Source organism: Oncorhynchus mykiss, chromosome 21 (assembly GCF_057628025.1).
Source record: "Oncorhynchus mykiss isolate SJ-2025 chromosome 21, ASM5762802v1, whole genome shotgun sequence".
In the NCBI taxonomy this organism is placed as follows: Eukaryota; Metazoa; Chordata; class Actinopteri; order Salmoniformes; family Salmonidae; genus Oncorhynchus; species Oncorhynchus mykiss.
This window is the reverse complement of record NC_143042.1, coordinates 48,931,026-48,950,288: the sequence shown is the minus strand read 5'-3', so window position 1 is coordinate 48,950,288 and position 19,263 is coordinate 48,931,026. Positions and strand designations below refer to the sequence as shown.

The following is a 19,263-nucleotide window of genomic DNA, read 5'->3' as shown; positions in this document are numbered from 1 at the left end:
GTCGCGACAGTGACCGTACGTACATATCCCAACCTGAAGCCATGGATTACAGGCAACATCCGCACTAAGCTAAAGGCTAGAGCTGCCGCTTTCAAGGAGTGGGACACCACTATTAGAAGTCCCAGTAAGCCCTCCTACGAACCATCAAACAGGCAAAGCATCAATACAGGACTAAGATAGACTGCTACTACACCGGCTCTGACGCTTGTTGGATGTGGCAGGGCTTGCAGACTACAAAGGGAAGCCCAGCTGCGGGCTGCCCAGTGACGCGAGCCTACCAGACAAGCTAAATGCCTACTATGCTCGCTTCGAGGCAAGCAACACTGAACCATGCGTAAGAGCCTCAGCTGTTCCGGAGAATTGTATGATCATAATGTCCGTAGCCGATGTGAGTAAGACCATTAACAGGTTAACATTCACAAGGCCGCAGGGCCAGATGAATTACCAGGACGCGTACTCAGAGCATGCGCTGACCAGCTGGCAAGTGTCTTCACTGACATTTTCCATCTCTCCCTGACCCAGTCTGTAATACTTAAGTTTTCAAGCAGAACACCAAAGTCCCCGTACCCTAGAACACCAAGGTAACCTGCCTAAATTACTATCTCCCCGTAGCACTCTTTAGCCATGAAATGCTTTGAAAGGCTGACCATGGCCCACATAAACACCATCATCCCAGACACCCTGGACCCACTCCAGTTCGCATGCAGATCCACAGATGACGCAATCTCTATTGCACGCCATATTGCCCTTTCACACTTGGACAAAAGGAACGCCTACATGTGAACGCTGTTCATTGACTACAGCTAAGCGTTCAACACCATTCAACAATGTTCAACACAATACTGCCCTCCAACCTCATCACTAAGCCAAGGACCTTGGGATTGAACCCCTCCCTCTGCAACTGGATCCTGGACTTCCTGACAGGATGCCCCCCAGGTGGGGAGGGTAGGTAGCAACACATTTTCCACGCCGACCCTCAACACAGGGCCCCCTCAGAGCTGCGTGCTTTGTCCCCTCCTGTACCCTCCTGTGGCCACGCACGACTACAGCACCATCATTAAGTTTGCCAACGACACGACAGTATGATCACAGATGATGATGTATCAGCCTATTGGGTGGAGGTCAGAGACCTGGCAGTGTGGTGCCAGAACAACAACTTCTCACTCAATGTCAGCAAGACAAAGGAGCTGATCGTGGACTACAGGAAACGGAGGGCCGAGCACGCCCCCATTCACATCGACGGGGCTGTAGTGGAGCGGGTCGAGAACTTTAAATAGCCATCACTAGACGGCTAGCATCCGGTTACTCAACCCTGCACCTTAGAGGCTGCTGCCCTAAATACGTAGACATGGAATCACTTGTCACTTTAATAATGGAACGCTAGTCACTTTAATAATATTTACATACTGCTTTACTCATCTTAAATGTACAGTGGGGCAAAAAAGTATTTTGTCAGCCACCAATTGTGCAAGTTCTCCCACTTAAAAAGTTGAGAGAGGCCTGTAATTTTCATCATAGGTACACTTCAACTATGACAGACAAAATGAGAAAATCCAGAAAATCACATTGTAGGATTTTTGATTAATTTATTTGCAAATTATGGTGGAAAATAAGTATTTGGTCACCTACAAACAAGCAAGATTTCTGGCTCTCACAGACCTATAACTTCTTCTTTAAGAGGTTCCTCTGTCCTCCACTCGTTGCCTGTATTAATGGCACCTGTTTGAACTTGTTATCAGTATAAAAGACACCGGTCCACAACCTCAAACAGTCACACTCCAATCTCCACTATGGCCAAGACCAAAGAGCTGTCAAAGGACACCAGAAACAAAATTGTACACCTGCACCAGGCTGGGAAGACTGAATCTGCAATAGGTAAGCAGCTTGGTTTGAAGAAATCAACTGTGGGAGCAATTATTAGGAAATGGAAGACATACAAGACCACTGATAATCTCCCTCGATCTGGGGCTCCACCCAAGATCTCACCCCGTGGGGTCAAAATGATCACAAGAATGGTGAGCAAAAATCCCAGAACCACACGGGGGGACCTAGTGAATGACCTGCAGAGAGCTGGGACCAAAGTAACAAAGCCTACCATCAGTAACACACTACGCCGCCAGGGACTTCTGCAGTGCCAGACGTGTTCCCTGCTTAAGCCAGTACATGTCCAGGCCCGTCTGAAGTTTGCTAGAGAGCATTTGGATGATCCAGAAAAAGTGTTGGGAGAATGTCATATTGTCAGATCAAACCAAAATATTACTTTTTGGTAAAAACTCAACTCGTCGTATTTGGAGGACAAAGAATGCTGAGTTGCATCCAAAGAACACCATACCTACTGGGAAGCATGGGGGTGGAAACATCATGCTTTGGGGCTGTTTTTCTGCAAAGGGACCAGGACGACTGATCCGTGTAAAGGAAAGAGGAGATCTGCATGGAGAAATGGGCCAAAATACCAGCAACAGTGTGTGAAAACCTTGTGAAGACTTACAGGAAACGTTTGACCTCTGTCATTGCTAATAAAGCGTATATAACAAAGTATTGAGATAAACTTTTGATATTCAACAAATACTTATTTTTCACCATAATTTGCAAATAAATTCATAAAAAATCCTACAATGTGATTTTCTGGATTGTTTTAAAATCTCATTTGTCTGTCATAGTTGAAGTGCACCTATGAAGAAAATTACAGGCCTCTCTCATCTTTTTAAGTGGGAGAACTTGCACAATTGGTGGCTGACTAAATACTTTTTTGCCCCACTGTAGATACTGTATTGTGTTCTACTGTATTTTAGTCAATGCCACTGCGACATTGCTCGTTCCAATTCCATTATTTTACTTTTAGATGTGTGTATTGTTGTTAATTGTTAGATATTACTGCACTGTTGGAGTTAGGAACACAAGCATTTCACTACACCCGCAATAACATTGCTATATATGTGTATGTGACCAATTTGATTTGATTTCAATAGTTAATCCAAATAGCTACCAGGACTGTCTGCATTGACCCTTTTTGCACTCTCTCCTTTGACTCATCACATCCTCTACCCTGCTACTATTTTTCACTTTATTCCTAGTTACATGTATGTACTGTAGATATCTACCTCAATTACCTCGTACCCCTCCACATCAACTTGGTACTGGTAAACTTTGTATATAGTCAAGTTATTATCACTCATTGTGTATTTATTATCACTTTAATTTCTCTCTCTCTCTCTCTCTCTCTCTCTCTCTCTCTCTCTCTCTCTCTCTCTTTCTCTCTCTCTCTCTCTCTCTCTCTCTCTCTCTCTCTCTCTCTCTCTTTATCTCTATCTCTCTCTCTCTCTGTCTCTCTCTCTTTCTCTCTCTCTCTCTCTCTCTCTCTCTCTCTCTCTGTCTCTCTCTGTCTATCTCTCTCTTTCTCTCTCTCTCTCTCTCTCTCTCTCTCTCTCTCTCTCTCCTTCTCTCTCTCTCTCTCTCCTTCGCCCCCCTTTCTCCGTTTCTCTCACTCTCTCTCCCCTAAACACACAACCATCTGTTCACATTTTCCTGTGACACACAACAATTAGGTCCCGTCCCCCCCAGTGTAAGGAGAACAACAACAACAGCACCTGCAAAATCTCCAGGCTTCGCATTACGGCTAAATGGCAATGAGTTTCTATGGTGATCCGCTCTACAAATTAACAAAATGCTAAATGGCTCCAGTGGCACCTAAAGTGACAGTTACATTCTGCCACATTTAAGTCCCATTCAGTGACATTTACATTCTGCCACATTTAAGTCCCATTCAGTGACAGTTACATTCTGCCACATTTAAGTCCCATTCAGTGACAGTTACATTCTGCCACATTTACGTCCCATTCAGTGACAGTTACATTCTGCCACATTTAAGTCCCATTCAGTGACAGTTACATTCTGACACATTTAAGTCCCATTCAGTGACAGTTACATTCTGCCACATTTACGTCCCATTCAGTGACAGTTACATTCTGACACATTTAAGTCCCATTCAGTGACAGTTACATTCTGCCACATTTAAGTCCCATTTAGTGACATTTACATTCTGCCACATTTAAGTCCCATTCAGTGACAGTTACATTCTGCCACATTTAAGTCCCATTCAGTGACAGTTACATTCTGCCACATTTACGTCCCATTCAGTGACAGTTACATTCTGACACATTTAGGTCCCATTCAGTGACAGTTACATTTTGCCACATTTAAGTCCCATTCAGTGGCAGTTACATTCTGCCACATTTACATCCCATTCAGTGATAGTTACATTCTGCCACATTTACGTCCCATTCAGTGACAGTTACATTCTGCCACATTTACATCCCATTCAGTGACAGTTACATTCTGCCACATTTAAGTCCCATTCAGTGACAGTTACATTCTGCCACATTTAAGTCCCATTCAGTGACAGTTACATTCTGCCACATTTACGTCCCATTCAGTGACAGTTACATTCTGCCACATTTAAGTCCCATTCAGTGACAGTTACATTCTGCCACATTTAAGTCCCATTCAGTGACAGTTACATTCTGCCACATTTACGTCCCATTCAGTGACAGTTACATTCTGCCACATTTAAGTCCCATTCAGTGACAGTTACATTCTGCCACATTTAAGTTCCATTCAGTGACAGTTACATTCTGCCACATTTACGTCCCATTCAGTGACAGTTACATTCTGACACATTTAAGTCCCATTCAGTGACAGTTACATTCTGCCACATTTAAGTCCCATTTAGTGTCATTTACATTCTGCCACATTTAAGTCCCATTCAGTGACAGTTACATTCTGCCACATTTAAGTCCCATTCAGTGACAGTTACATTCTGCCACATTTACGTCCCATTCAGTGACAGTTACATTCTGACACATTTAAGTCCCATTCAGTGACAGTTACATTTTGCCACATTTAAGTCCCATTCAGTGGCAGTTACATTCTGCCACATTTACATCCCATTCAGTGATAGTTACATTCTGCCACATTTACGTCCCATTCAGTGACAGTTACATTCTGCCACATTTACATCCCATTCAGTGACAGTTACATTCTGCCACATTTAAGTCCCATTCAGTGACAGTTACATTCTGCCACATTTAAGTCCCATTCAGTGACAGTTACATTCTGCCACATTTACGTCCCATTCAGTGACAGTTACATTCTGCCACATTTACGTCCCATTCAGTGACAGTTATATTCTGCCACATTTAAGTCCCATTCAGTGACAGTTACATTCTGTCACATTTACGTCCCATTCAGTGACAGTTACATTCTGCCACATTTAAGTCCCATTCAGTGACAGTTATATTCTGCCACATTTACGTCCCATTCAGTGACAGTTACATTCTGCCACATTTACGTCCCATTCAGTGACAGGCTGAAGGCATCTTATCTGGACAATTGTCTCTATGCATTTCAATGTACAGTTGGAGTCATTAAAACTAATTTTTCAACCACTCCACATATTTCTTGTTAACAAACTATAGTTTTGGCAAGTCGGTTAGGACATCTACTTTGTGCATGACATAAGTAATTATTCAAACAATTGTTTACAGACAGATTATTTCACTTATAATTCACTGTATCACAATTCCAGTGGGTCAGAAGTTTACATACACTAAGTTGACCGTGCCTTTAAACAGCTTGGAAAATTCCAGACAATTATGTCATGACTTTAGATGCTTCTGATAGGCTAATTGACATCAATTGAGTCAATTGGAGGCGTACCTGTGGATGTATTTCAAGGCCTACCTTCAAACTCCGTGCCTCTTTGCTTGACATCATGGGGAAATCAAAAGAAATCAGCCAAGACCTTTTTTGTCTGGATCATCCTTGGGAGCAAGATCGTACTTTTTGGAGAAATGTCCTCTGGTCTGATGAAACAAAAAAATAACTGTTTAGCCATAATGACCATTGTTATATTTGGAGGAAAAGTGGGAGGCTTGCAAGCCGAAGAACAGCATCCCAACCGTGAAGCACAGCATCATGGCAGCATCTTGTTGTGGGGGTGCTTTGCTGCAGGGGGGGACTGGTGCTCTTCACAAAATAGATGGCATCATGAGGAGGAAAATTATGTAGATATACTGAAGCAACATCAAGACATCAGTCAAGTAGTCAAAGCTTGTAAACGTCTGACCCACTGGGAATGTGATGAAAGAAACAAAAGCTGAAATTAATCATTCTCTCTGCTATTATTCTGACATTTCACATTCTTAAAATAAAGTGGTGATCCTAACTGACCTGAGACAGGGAATTTTTACTCAGATTAAATGTCAGGAATTGTCAGGAATTGTGAGTTTAAATGTATTTAGCCTAGGTGTATGTAAACTTCTGCCTTCAACTGTACGTACTAGCACTGCATTTCGTTTGCTCAAAATAAACACTCGGTCATGTCTGCAACCTGAGGAACATTGCCAAGGTGTGGCCGTTTCTCTCTCAGTCTTATACAGAGAGACTCATCCATGCTTTTATTACAAGCAGGCTTGACTACTGTAATGATCTCCTGTCTGATCTACCCAAGAAAGCCATTGGTCAACTGGAAAACATACAGAATGCTGCAGCATGGGTACTGACCAAGACTAGACAGAGAGCACACATTACACTGGTTTTAAGGTCTCTGTACTATAAAACATACAGAATGCTGTAGCATGGGTACTGACCAAGACCAGACAAAGAGCACACATTACACTGGTTTTAAGGTCTCTGACTGGCTGTCTGTGAGTTTTAGAATTAATTTAAAGAATCTCCTATTGGTTTTTAAATCAATCCACGATTGTGCACCCCAATACATGTCAGACATGTTTTTAAGTTATGTAACTATCCCAAAGCCTAGGACCAAGAGGCATGGAGAGGCAGCCTTTAACTATCCCAAAGCCTAGGACCAAGAGGCATGGAGAGGCAGCCTTTAACTATCCCAAAGCCTAGGACCAAGAGGCATGGAGAGGCAGCCTTTAACTATCCCAAAGCCTAGGACCAAGAGGCATGGAGAGGCAGCCTTTAACTATCCCAAAGCCTAGGACCAAGAGGCATGGAGAGGCAGCCTTTAACTATCCCAAAGCCTAGGACCAAGAGGCATGGAGAGGCAGCCTTTAACTATCCCAAAGCCTAGGACCAAGAGGCATGGAGAGGCAGCCTTTAACTATCCCAAAGCCTAGGACCAAGAGGCATGGAGAGGCAGCCTTTAACTATCCCAAAGCCTAGGACCAAGAGGCATGGAGAGGCAGCCTTTAACTATCCCAAAGCCTAGGACCAAGAGGCATGGAGAGGCAGCCTTTAACTATCCCAAAGCCTAGGACCAAGAGGCATGGAGAGGCAGCCTTTAACTATCCCAAAGCCTAGGACCAAGAGGCATGGAGAGGCAGCCTTTAACTATCCCAAAGCCTAGGACCAAGAGGCATGGAGAGGCAGCCTTTAACTATCCCAAAGCCTAGGACCAAGAGGCATGGAGAGGCAGCCTTTAACTATCCCAAAGCCTAGGACCAAGAGGCATGGAGAGGCAGCCTTTAACTATCCCAAAGCCTAGGACCAAGAGGCATGGAGAGGCAGCCTTTAACTATCCCAAAGCCTAGGACCAAGAGGCATGGAGAGGCAGCCTTTAACTATCCCAAAGCCTAGGACCAAGAGGCATGGAGAGGCAGCCTTTAACTATCCCAAAGCCTAGGACCAAGAGGCATGGAGAGGCAGCCTTTAGTTACTCTGCCCTCGGCCTCTGGAATAGCTTGCCAGAGAACCTGAGGGCTGAAACTATGGACATATTTAAAAGAGATCTTAAAACACCTTTTAAACTTTGCTTTTCCTTCCTTGTTTTTAGTCGTTCAGTTTTTATTGTTATTCTTTTGTTTTTTTATCCTCTTATGTTTATTGTGTAGTAAGTAATTAAGTTTTTATTCTCACTGCTTTTATTAGTTTTCTGCTGTTGCATTCCATGTATGGGTAAGACACAGGTGGGAAAAGGCTACCTAAGTATGGTTCTCAATCAGAGACAATGATAGACAGCTGCCTCTGATTGAGAACCACACCCGGCCAAAACACACAGAAATAGAAAACAGAACACAAAAACATAGAATGCCCACCCCAACTCACGGCCCTGACCAAACCAAAATAGAGACATAAAAAGGATCTCTAAGGTCAGGTCGTGACAGGAGTTGAATACTTCATGACTCAAAACATATCTACTTCAATTTTTGTATTAATTTCTACAATTTCAGTGACACAAAATCTCAATTTAATCCCTTTTAAATTCAGTCTGTAATCGAAACAACATGTGGGATAACTCAAGGTGTGTGTATACTCTCTGAAAGAACTGTACATACTTTATGGCTGCACCTCAAATGTATATTCTCTATACAATGTGTCCTTTTGATTGGCTTCTCACTGTGCATGCGCTGATTGACATGTAAACACACTAATGAAGTGGGTGAAGAGGAAAGAGTGAGTTTGCTAGAATTCAAAGTCTCTCTTTTACCCTCTCTGTCTCTGTCAGGGACACAGACGGATGATTAACTCTCTGAATCTGTTAAAAACTCTTTCTGTAGTCTCTTTTAACACATGCACGTCTCCCTCTCTCTTCCTCTCCCCCCTCCCTCCATCTCTCTGGTGTAGTTGAGTATAAAGAAGTTTGGAGTGATTTGTGGAGAGGGGGGGGGGGGGGGGGGGGGCAGGCAGTTTAGCCGTTTTCAACAGATATGGTTGTAGAGACAGATACGGTGTGTGTGTGTGTGTGTGTGTGTGTGTGTGTGTGTGTGTGTGTGTGTGTGTGTGTGTGTGTGTGTGTGTGTGAGACTGGACTTGCACAGTGTTTGTACAGTATGTGCATGTTTATGTATTATTGTCTGTGACATACGCTAGGCCCGCCTATTCTGACCACATACAGTAAGAACATTCACACACCACAGACACACAATCTTTGCTAAGTTCAGGAATCCAGTGGAGCTGGTTGAATGAGACCGTAAAAAAATTAATAAATAAAACATATCTTTAATGACTGAATCTCTGTAAAGTCCTACTCTGTGACTGTTGTCAGTCAGTGGTGAGACATGTAGGTGATGATGAAGATGCTAAGTTAGGCAACAGGGCCTAAAATCCCCTCACACCCCTGGAGAATGGGGAGAGAATATAGGGAGAGAATGAAGCATTATGGGATTTGTAGCAGAGACAGTGTAGAGGCAGATGCAGTGGTAAGTAGCTCACACTGTCTCTGGAGAGGATGTACAGTAGTTCCCCTCAGTACTCATCTCATCTTACTTTGTAAAGGTATGTTTCTAAAACTGCATTGTTGGTTAATGACTTTTCACTGTTAGGTCTACACCTGTTGTATTCTGCACATGTGACAAATACAATTTGATTTGATTTGGTTGAAAACATTGATTGAGAAAGTAAAGCCACATTCACCCCTGGGGTTTGGATCACACTGTGACAGCTCAATGTCCATTTACATTGGAGTCATTTAGCCAGACACCCTTATCCAGAGCGACTTACAGTAAGTAGTGAGTGGACACATTTTCATACTTTTCCCTCCATAGTGGTCCCCCCATGGGGATCGAACCCACAAAAACTGGTGTCGTCCCGAACTGTGTTCTATTGATGATATCTTCATGGCCCACGTTGACAAAAGGAAAATGTGAACAGATGGTTGTGTGTTTGGGGGAGAGACAGTGAGAGAAACGGATAAAGGGGGGCGAAGGGAGAGAGAGAGGGGGGAGAGAGGGAGAGAGAGAGAGAGAGAGAGAGAGAGAGAGAGAGAGAGAGAGGGGGGAGAGAGGGAGAGAGAGAGGGGGGAGGGAGAGGGAGAGGAGAGAGAGAGGGTAGAGAGAGGGGGCAGAGAGAGAGAGAGAGAGAGAGGGGGGGGGAGAGGGAGAGAGAGAGAGGGGGGAGGGAGAGAGAGAGAGAGAGGGGGGAGAGAGGGAGAGAGAGAGAGGGGGGAGGGAGAGGGAGAGGAGAGAGAGAGGGTAGAGAGAGAGAGGGGGCAGAGAGAGAGAGAGAGAGAGAGAGAGAGAGAGGGGGGAGAGAGGGAGAGAGAGAGAGGGGGGAGGGAGAGGGAGAGGAGAGAGAGAGGGTAGAGAGAGAGAGGGGGCAGAGAGAGAGAGTGGGAAAAAAAACATCTGCTTAAATAGACAAAAATATTCATAAAATATGAACTCACTTTGCATGTGAGTCTTGTTTTTGTTGTTTAGAGAGAAGCCCGTTAGAGTGATACTTGTTGTTCTAGCTACAGTAGGTACTCTCAGTACTCACAGTACCCACAGGCAGGGCTGGTCTCATAGTGTATTCAGGCTGTTCACAGTACCTAACAACCCTCTCCCATGACAATGCAGCATTTTAGCTTTTTACTGTTCCCTTTTTTTGGGGGGGGGGGGCATCTGCCCCCAACACAATCTGAGTCAACTTTCCTAGCAGAGAAAGCAGAGAAAACAGCAGAAGAAAAGAGAGCATGTTTATATTGTTCAGAGGCGTCTGGTATCGGAATTACTGATGCAGCACTATGCAAATTGAAATGATCCCCGGCCCGCCTCCGTTGGAAGGAATACAATCAGATTTGATGCGCATACAAATTATTTAGAGAATTACACACACTGTGGAAGGTGTACCAAGGTAGGTTAACGTTGTGAGCAAAGAAGAAAATCTGTATTAGTTTGTGAGGTGCCCCATGTCATGTTATTTCATAGCTGGTTCATTTCCTATACCATTTGATGTTGCTGTTTCGTATTAAGTGGTACTGTATGTACAGTAGTCTCCAACAGTATTGGGAACAGTGACTCGTGTGTTGTTGTTTTGTATTAAGTGGTACTGTATGTACAGTAGTCTCCAACAGTATTGGGAACAGTGACTCGTGTGTTGTTGTTTTGTATTAAGTGGTACTGTATGTACAGTAGTCTCCAACAGTATTGGGAACAGTGACTCGTGTGTTGTTGTTTTGTATTAAGTGGTATTGTATGTACAGTAGTCTCCAACAGTATTGGGAACAGTGACTCGTGTGTTGTTGTTTTGTATTAAGTGGTACTGTATGTACAGTAGTCTCCAACAGTATTGGGAACAGTGACTCGTGTGTTGTTGTTTTGTATTAAGTGGTATTGTATGTACAGTAGTCTCCAACAGTATTGGGAACAGTGACTCGTGTGTTGTTGTTTTGTATTAAGTGGTACTGTATGTACAGTAGTCTCCAACAGTATTGGGAACAGTGACTCGTTTGTTGTTGTTTTGGCTCTGTACTCAGTTGGAGATGAGAAGGAGGTCAAAGTGCAGACTGTCAGCTTTAATTTGAAGGTCATTCCATCCGTTTCGTCCGGTGAACCGTTTAGAAATTGCAGAACTTTTTGTACATAGTCCCCAAATTTTAGGGGACCAAAGGTATTGGGCCAAATTCAATTATATGTGTATTAATGTAGTCAAACGTTCAGTATTTGGTCCCATATTTCCAGCACACAATGATTACATCAAGGCTGTGACGCTACAAACTTGTTGGATGTATTTGCTGTTTGTTTTGGTTTAGTTTCTGATTATTTTGTGGCCAATAGAAATTCATTTTAAATAATGTATTGTCATTTTGGAGTCACTTTTATTGTAAATAAGAATATATGTTTCTAAACACTTGTACATTAATGTGGATGCTACCATGGTTACGGATCATCCTGAATGAATCGTGACTAATGATGAGTGCGAAAGTTACAGACGCATAAATATCATACCCCCAAGACACACTAACAATAATCTGAAACACAACCAAAACAAACAGCAAATGCATCCAACACATTTGTAAATGACAGGGCTAAATGTCACCTATTCATTCGGGACAGAAATCTAAACCTGGATTTAGCTTTGTGTTCTGATTTGATTATGACACATTTATGACACACACTGAACCATTTGCCATTGGCTTAGGATAATATATAGGGCACTAGGTAAGTGTGTTGCACTTAGGAGAAGGGACATAGTTAGTTTGGTCTACTCCTCAACACCCTAAAGTGGTCTGACTTTGTTAGGGCTCGCTGCTCAAGGACTCTAACTGTGCGTGTCTGTGTGTGTCAACACAAGTACCGTGTCAGTAAGATCTGTATTGTTAGAGCCTGACCTAGATGTCATTAGGGGGTTTTTACCGCGGCGAGACAAGCCATAAATGATGGATGAATTGCTCCTTGAATCTCTTTCTTTAAACAAATGTCTCTCATCTGTCTCTCTCTTTCACACTTGTTTGCCCTCACATTCTATTCTCCATCTCTCCCTGCGCCCCGCCCTCTCTCCTTCCCTTCTTCTTCTCCCCTTTCACTCACACCCTTATGTACAGAGCCTTCAGAAAGTGTTCATACCCCTCGACTTATTCCACATTTTGTTGTGTTACAGCCTCAATTTAAAATGACAAAGTGAAAACATGTTTTAAAAAATGTTTGCAAATGTATTGAACATGAAATACAGACATATCTCATTTACATAAGTACAACATTTGCCCATTATTATTTTCTTAAATGTTCAAGCTTTGTCAAATTGGTTGTTAGTCATTGCTAGAAAACCATTTTTAAGTCTTGCCATAGATTTTCAACTAGATTTAAGTCAGAACTGTAACTCGGCCACTCAAGAACATTCACTGTCTTCATGGAAAGCAACTCCAGTTCAAGTTTGGCCTTGTGTTTTAGGTTATTGATCTGCTAATAGGTGAATTCATCTCCCAATGTCTTGTGAGAAGCAGACTGAACCAGGTTTTTCTCTAGGATTTTGCCTGTGCTTAATTCCATTATGTCTATTTTTATCATGAAGCTCCCCATTCCTTAACGATTACAAGCACACCTGTACAGGCTTCCTTCTTTGCACTCTGTCATTTAGGTTAGCATTGTGGAGTAACTACAATGTTGTTGATCCATCCTAAGTTGTCCCCTACCACAACCATGAAACTAACTTTTTTTAAATCACCATTGGCCTCATGGTGAAATCCCTGAGTGGTTTCCTTCCTCTGCGGCAACTGAGTTCGGAAGGACGCCTGTATCTTTGTAGTGACTGAGTGTATTAATACACCATCCAAAGTGTAATTAATAACTTCACCATGCTTAAACGGATATTCAATGTCTTTTTTTTCTCTTTTTTTTTACCCATCTACCAATAGGTGCCCTTCTTTATGAGCCACTGGAAAACCTCCCGGGTCTTTGTGGTTGAATCTGTGTTTGAAATGCACTGCTCCATTGAGGGATAATTGTATGTGTGGTGTACAGAGATGAGGTAGTCATTTAAAAATCAAGTTAAACACTATTATTACACACAGAATGACTTCATGCAACTTATTATGTGACTTGTTAAGCACATTTTTACTCCTGAACTTATTTAGGCTTGCCATAACAAAGGGGTTGAATACTTATTGTATTGACTCAAGACATTTCAAAATGTAATCGAAAATTATCGAAAAACACAATACCAATTTGACATTATGGGTTATTGTGTGTAGGCCAGTGTAAATGAGTGGAGCGGAGCTGGAGCAGAGGGAGGAGTGGAGTGGAGCAGAGGGAGGAGTGGAGTGGAGCAGAGTGTGGGTAGCTAGCTAAGTGTGTCATTGTAGTAAAGTATTTAAAGACAAAAAATCTGATCTCTTAAAAGTTTCTTAATTTTCGTTCTATTAGTCCATCATTGATTTTGGCCCAATAGGCCTGGAATATTAATATAATATTACCTCTTTCAAGGAGCTTTTCATTTAATTTGTATTTAATTATAAGTAAGTCACAGCCTAGATGTGCAATTTATAGACTATAATGATAATACAACAAACTGTTTAAATGCTGAGTGCTCAATGTCCCTGCCAGCCTAGTGTATCGCACTCGCAAACGCTTCTCAATTTATTTCTTTGTACGCTATAGCCCTCAAATAATTGAAAAATATAGCCTAAATAATTAATTTCTGTTCCTTCTTAGTCTCCCTGTCTGACTCCTGACCTATTTAGAGTGTTCATATCCTGTTAAATATGACATGTAGCCTATTTGAAATGATGAGTGCTTCTTACAGTCACATTTTCAGGTTTATTATTCAAATACTTTTCATTCAAATCATTCGGTTTGTTTTCAATACTTCAAAACCAGATGGTAGGTCCACGCAGACACAACAATAGATGGGTGTTGTTTCAATTGTGATTTTAATGAATGGAGCAAATTTGGAGCAGCAGATTTGTTTTTCCTGTGAGGGAGATAAGGTTTTTAGCGAAGCTGTTGGAAAGGATGTGTAGTGCCTGAGTGGATTTCTCCAGCTCACATACTCTGGCCAATGGCAAAAAAATATATACATTTGATCCATTTGAAATGAAAGCTGTAACACAACAACATGTGCAAAAGGTGAAGGAGTGTGAATAATTTCTGAAGGTACTGCAAGAACTTGCATGTCCCCATCACCTCCATTTTGTCCGATTTTCATCCGTCTGAAGATGTGTTTGCTCCTCGTCCCTCCCGGAGGGTTTCCATTATTCAAAGCAGTCCCTAAATATATCCCAGGGGATTGCCATGGCAGGGCAAGCCAGACAGAGGAACCCGTGGCTTCCCCACTCTCTCAACTCTCTCCCTGCCATGTGGCACAGATTATTTCGGGCACATTTGGCCTGAATATTTAATGGACCAGCTATCATTTTCCATATATCATTCATATAATATTTATCACATATCATATACTACCGTTCAAAAGTTTGGGGTCACTTAGAAATGTCCTTCTTTTTTTCTAGAAAAGCAATTTTTTTTGTCCATTAAAATAACATCAAATTGATCAGAAATACAGTGTAGACATTGTTAATGTTGTCAATGACTATTGTAGCTGGAAACGGCAGATTTTTTATGGAATGTCTAAATAGGCATAGAGTCCCATTATCAGCAACCATCACTCCTGTGTTCCAATGGCACGTTGTGTTAGCTAATTCAAGTTTATCATTTTAAAAGGCTAATTGATCATTAGAAAACCCTTTTGCAATTATGTTAGCACAGCTGAAAACCGGCCTTCTTCAGACTAGTTGAGTATCTGGAGCATCAGCATTTGTGGGTTTGATTACAGGCTCAACATGGCTAGAAACAAAGACTTTTCTTCTGAAACTCGTCAGTCTATTCTTGTTCTGAGAAATGAAGGCTGTTCCATGTGAGAAATTGCCAAGAAACTGAAGATCTCGTACAACTACTCCCTTCACAGAACAGCGCAAACTGTCTCTAACCAGAATAGAAAGAGGAGTGGGAGGCCCCGGTGCACAACTGAGCAAGAGGACAAGTAAATTAGAGTGTCTAGTTAGTTAAACAGACGCCTCACAAGTCCTGAACTGGCAGCTTCATTAAATAGTACCCGCAAAACACCAGTCTCAACGTCAACAGTGAAGAGGCGACTCCGGGATGCTGGCCTTCTAGGCAGAGTTGCAAAGAAAAAGCCATATCTCAGATTGGCCAATAAAAATAAATGATTAAAAGATGGGCAAAGATGGGCACAGACACTGGACAGAGGAACTCTGCCTAGAAGGCCAGCATCCCAGAGTATAGATTCTCAACTAGCCTAAAGAAGGCCAGTTTTATTGCATCTTTAATCAGTACAACAGTTTTCAGCTGTGCTAACATAATTGCAAAATGATTTTCTAATGATCAATTAGCCTTTTAAACTTGGATTAGCTAACACAACGTGACATTGGAACACAGGAATGATGGTTGCTGATAATGGGACTCTATGCCTATATAGATATTCCATTAAAAATCAGCCGTTTCCAGCTACAATAGTCATTTACAACATTAACAATGTCTACACTGTATTTCTGATCAATTTGATGTTATTTTAATGGCCAAAAAATATGCTTTTCTTTCAAAAACAAGGACATTTCTAAGTGACCCCAAACTTTTGAACGGTAGTGTATATCGTATATCTTATATAGATTATTTCGGGTGCATTTGTCCTAAATCTTTAATAGACCAGCTATCATTTTCCAGGACAATAGGAGATGACTTTTCGGAAATGGGAATGTGAAATAGTTTGGAATGGGATGGAATGAGTCTGTGATTAAAGAAAGAAAGAGAGAGATTCCATCCCTCTTTAGAAAGATTTGGTGGACAGCACGGTGAACAGAAGATTTGGTGGAGAGCACGGTGAACAGAAGATTTGGTGGAGAGCACGGTGAACAGAAGATTTGGTGGAGAGCACGGTGAACAGGAGATTTGGTGGAGAGCACGGTGAACAGAAGATATGGTGGAGAGCACGGTGAACAGAAGATTTGGTGGAGAGCACGGTGAACAGAAGATTTGGTGGAGAGCACGGTGAACAGAAGATTTGGTGGAGAGCACGGTGAACAGGAGATTTGGTGGAGAGCACGGTGAACAGAAGATTTGGTGGAGAGCACGGTGAACAGGAGATTTGGTGGAGAGCACGGTGAACAGGAGATTTGGTGGAGAGCACGGTGAACAGAAGATTTGGTGGAGAGCACGGTGAACAGGAGATTTGGTGGAGAGCACGGTGAACAGAAGATTTGGTGGAGAGCACGGTGAACAGGAGATTTGGTGGAGAGCACGGTGAACAGGAGATTTGGTGGAGAGCCCGGTGAACAGAAGATTTGGTGGAGAGCACGGTGAACAGAAGATTTGGTGGAGAGCACGGTGAACAGAAGATTTGGTGGAGAGCACGGTGAACAGAAGATTTGGTGGAGAGCACGGTGAACAGAAGATTTGGTGGAGAGCACGGTGAACAGGAGATTTGGTGGAGAGCACGGTGAACAGGAGATTTGGTGGAGAGCACGGTGAACAGAAGATTTGGTGGAGAGCACGGTGAACAGAAGATTTGGTGGAGAGCACGGTGAACAGAAGATTTGGTGGAGAGCACGGTGAACAGGAGATTTGGTGGAGAGCACGGTGAACAGGAGATTTGGTGGAGAGCACGGTGAACAGAAGATTTGGTGGAGAGCACGGTGAACAGAAGATTTGGTGGAGAGCACGGTAAACAGAAGATTTGGTGGAGAGCACGGTGAACAGAAGGATCCTTTATTAAACTCCCTGGGTGTTCTTCTCTGATCACTATCATTTGCACCGTGTGTTTGTTTGTGTGTGTGTGTGTGTGTGTGTGTGTGTGTGTGTGTGTGTGTGTGTGTGTGCGTGCATGCGTGCGTGCATGTGTGTGTGTGTGTGTGAGCATTCATTCGTGTACCTGCCATTGCATGTTGTACAGTTGTTATTTTGAACACAGCAACAGCAGTTTGTTCATGGAACAAAGGGCGGTGGGGGCTACTATAACCATCCGGCTATCATCAGTCTAATGACAAGCTTCTAGTGCCTTGACTGTCTGATCAGTGTGTGGTGCAGATGTGAGGCTATTTACAGACGAGGAATCCATGGGCTCTGAAAAAGAGGGGAGAGGAGGAGGACAGAAGACGTTGAGGTTCTGTCCTTGACAGGAGAGATAGAGAGGGATAAATGGAGGAATAAGGAAGAGATAAGGAGTAAATTAGAATGACTGAGAGTCAGAAGATTGAATCTCCACTAGAAAACATGGAATGGTCGCATCTGTCTGTTGGCGACAGGCAAGCAAGTCCTTTAGTTAAAACTATGAAGAGAAGATGCTTTGGGATAAGGACCATGCCAGAGGCATGTGTGATCACCAGTCAGCATAGTCTTTGTAGATATACACTGTAGATATTGTCCACCTACTGCATAACGCATTCAGCTCCTGTGTCTGAATTGTTGTCTAATTCTTCACCCTGGCTATCTCTTAGCTGTTCCTGGGAAAACCCTCCCCTCCCTCCCCTCCCACTATCTCAGAGCTGTTCCTGTGGAAACCCTCCCCTCCCTCCCCTCCCACTATCTCAGAGCTGTTCCTGTGGAAACCCTCCCCTCCCTCCCCTCCCACTATCTCAGAGCTGTTCCTGGAGAAACCCTCCCCTCCCTCCCCTCCCACTATCTCTTAGCTGTTCCTGGGAAAACCCTCCCCTCCCTCCCCTCCCACTATCTCAGAGCTGTTCCTGTGGAAACCCTCCCCTCCCTCCCCTCCCACTATCTCAGAGCTGTTCCTGTGGAAACCCTCCCCTCCCTCCCCTCCCACTATCTCAGAGCTGTTCCTGTGGAAACCCTCCCCTCCCTCCCCTCCCACTATCTCAGAGCTGTTCCTGTGGAAACCCTCCCCTCCCTCCCCTCCCACTATCTCAGAGCTGTTTCTGTGGAAACACTCCCCTCCCTCCCCTCCGTCTATCTCAGAGCTGTTCCTGTGGAAACCCTCCCCTCCCTCCCCTCCACTATCTCAGAGCTGTTCCTGGGGAAAGCCTCCCCTCCTTCCCCTCCCACTATCTCAGAGCTGTTCCTGTGGAAACCCTCCCCTCCCTCCCCTCCCACTATCTCAAAGCTGTTCCTGTGGAAACCCTTCCCTCCCTTCCGTCCCACTATCTCAGAGCTGTTCCTGGGGAAACCCTCCCCTCCCACTATCTCAGAGCTGTTCCTGGAGAAACCCTCCCCTCCCTCCCCTCCCACTATCTCATAGCTGTTCCTGGAGAAACCCTCCCCTCCCTCCCCTCCCACTATCTCAGAGCTGTTCCTGTGGAAACCCTCCCCTCCCTCCCCTCCACTATCTCAGAGCTGTTCCTGGGGAAAGCCTCCCCTCCCTCCCCTCCCACTATCTCAGAGCCTTTCATGGGGAAAGCCTCCCCTCCCTCCCTGTCCAAGCAAAAGAAGGCTCAGTAATAAGTCCTAACTCTTACATAACACCTCTTCCTGTCATCTCTCTCTATCTCTCTGCTCTCTTCACTCTCCCCCTCTCTCTCTCCCTTTCCTTCTCTCTCTCTCTCTTTCTCTCTTCACCACCCCTCTCTCTATCAATTTCAATTTCAATTTCAATTTAAGGGGATTTATTGGCATGGGAAACATATGTTAACATCGCCAAAGCAAGTGAAGAAGATAATAAACAAAAGTTTAATTGACAGTAAACATTACACTCACAAATGTTCCAAATGAATAAAGACATTTCAAATGTCATATTATGTGCAAATAGTACAAATGAGAAAATACATAAATATGGGTTGTATTTACAACGGTATTTTTTCTTCACTGGTTGCCCTTTTCTTGTGGCAACAGGTCCCACATTTTGCCGCTGTGGTATTTAACCTAATATATATGGGAGTTGATCAAAATTGCGTTTGTTTTCTAATTCTTTGTGGGTCTGTGTAATCTGAGGGAAATATGTGTCTCTAATATGGTCATACATTTGGCAGGAGGTTAGAAAGTGCCATGCTGGTCCTCAACACAGGGGCCCCACAGGGGTGCGTGTTTAGTCCCCTCCTGTACTCCCTGTTCACCCATGACTGCGTGGTCAAGCATGACT

At 43.4% G+C, this 19,263-nt stretch overlaps 1 protein-coding gene across 5 annotated transcripts in view; it reads left to right on the top strand.

Moving 5' to 3' along the window:
* The window catches only part of LOC110500892 (VPS10 domain-containing receptor SorCS2), a 421,840-nt gene that overhangs the window by 283,487 nt on the left and 119,090 nt on the right, over nucleotides 1–19,263 (top strand). The gene's annotated exons all lie outside the window — the stretch shown is intronic.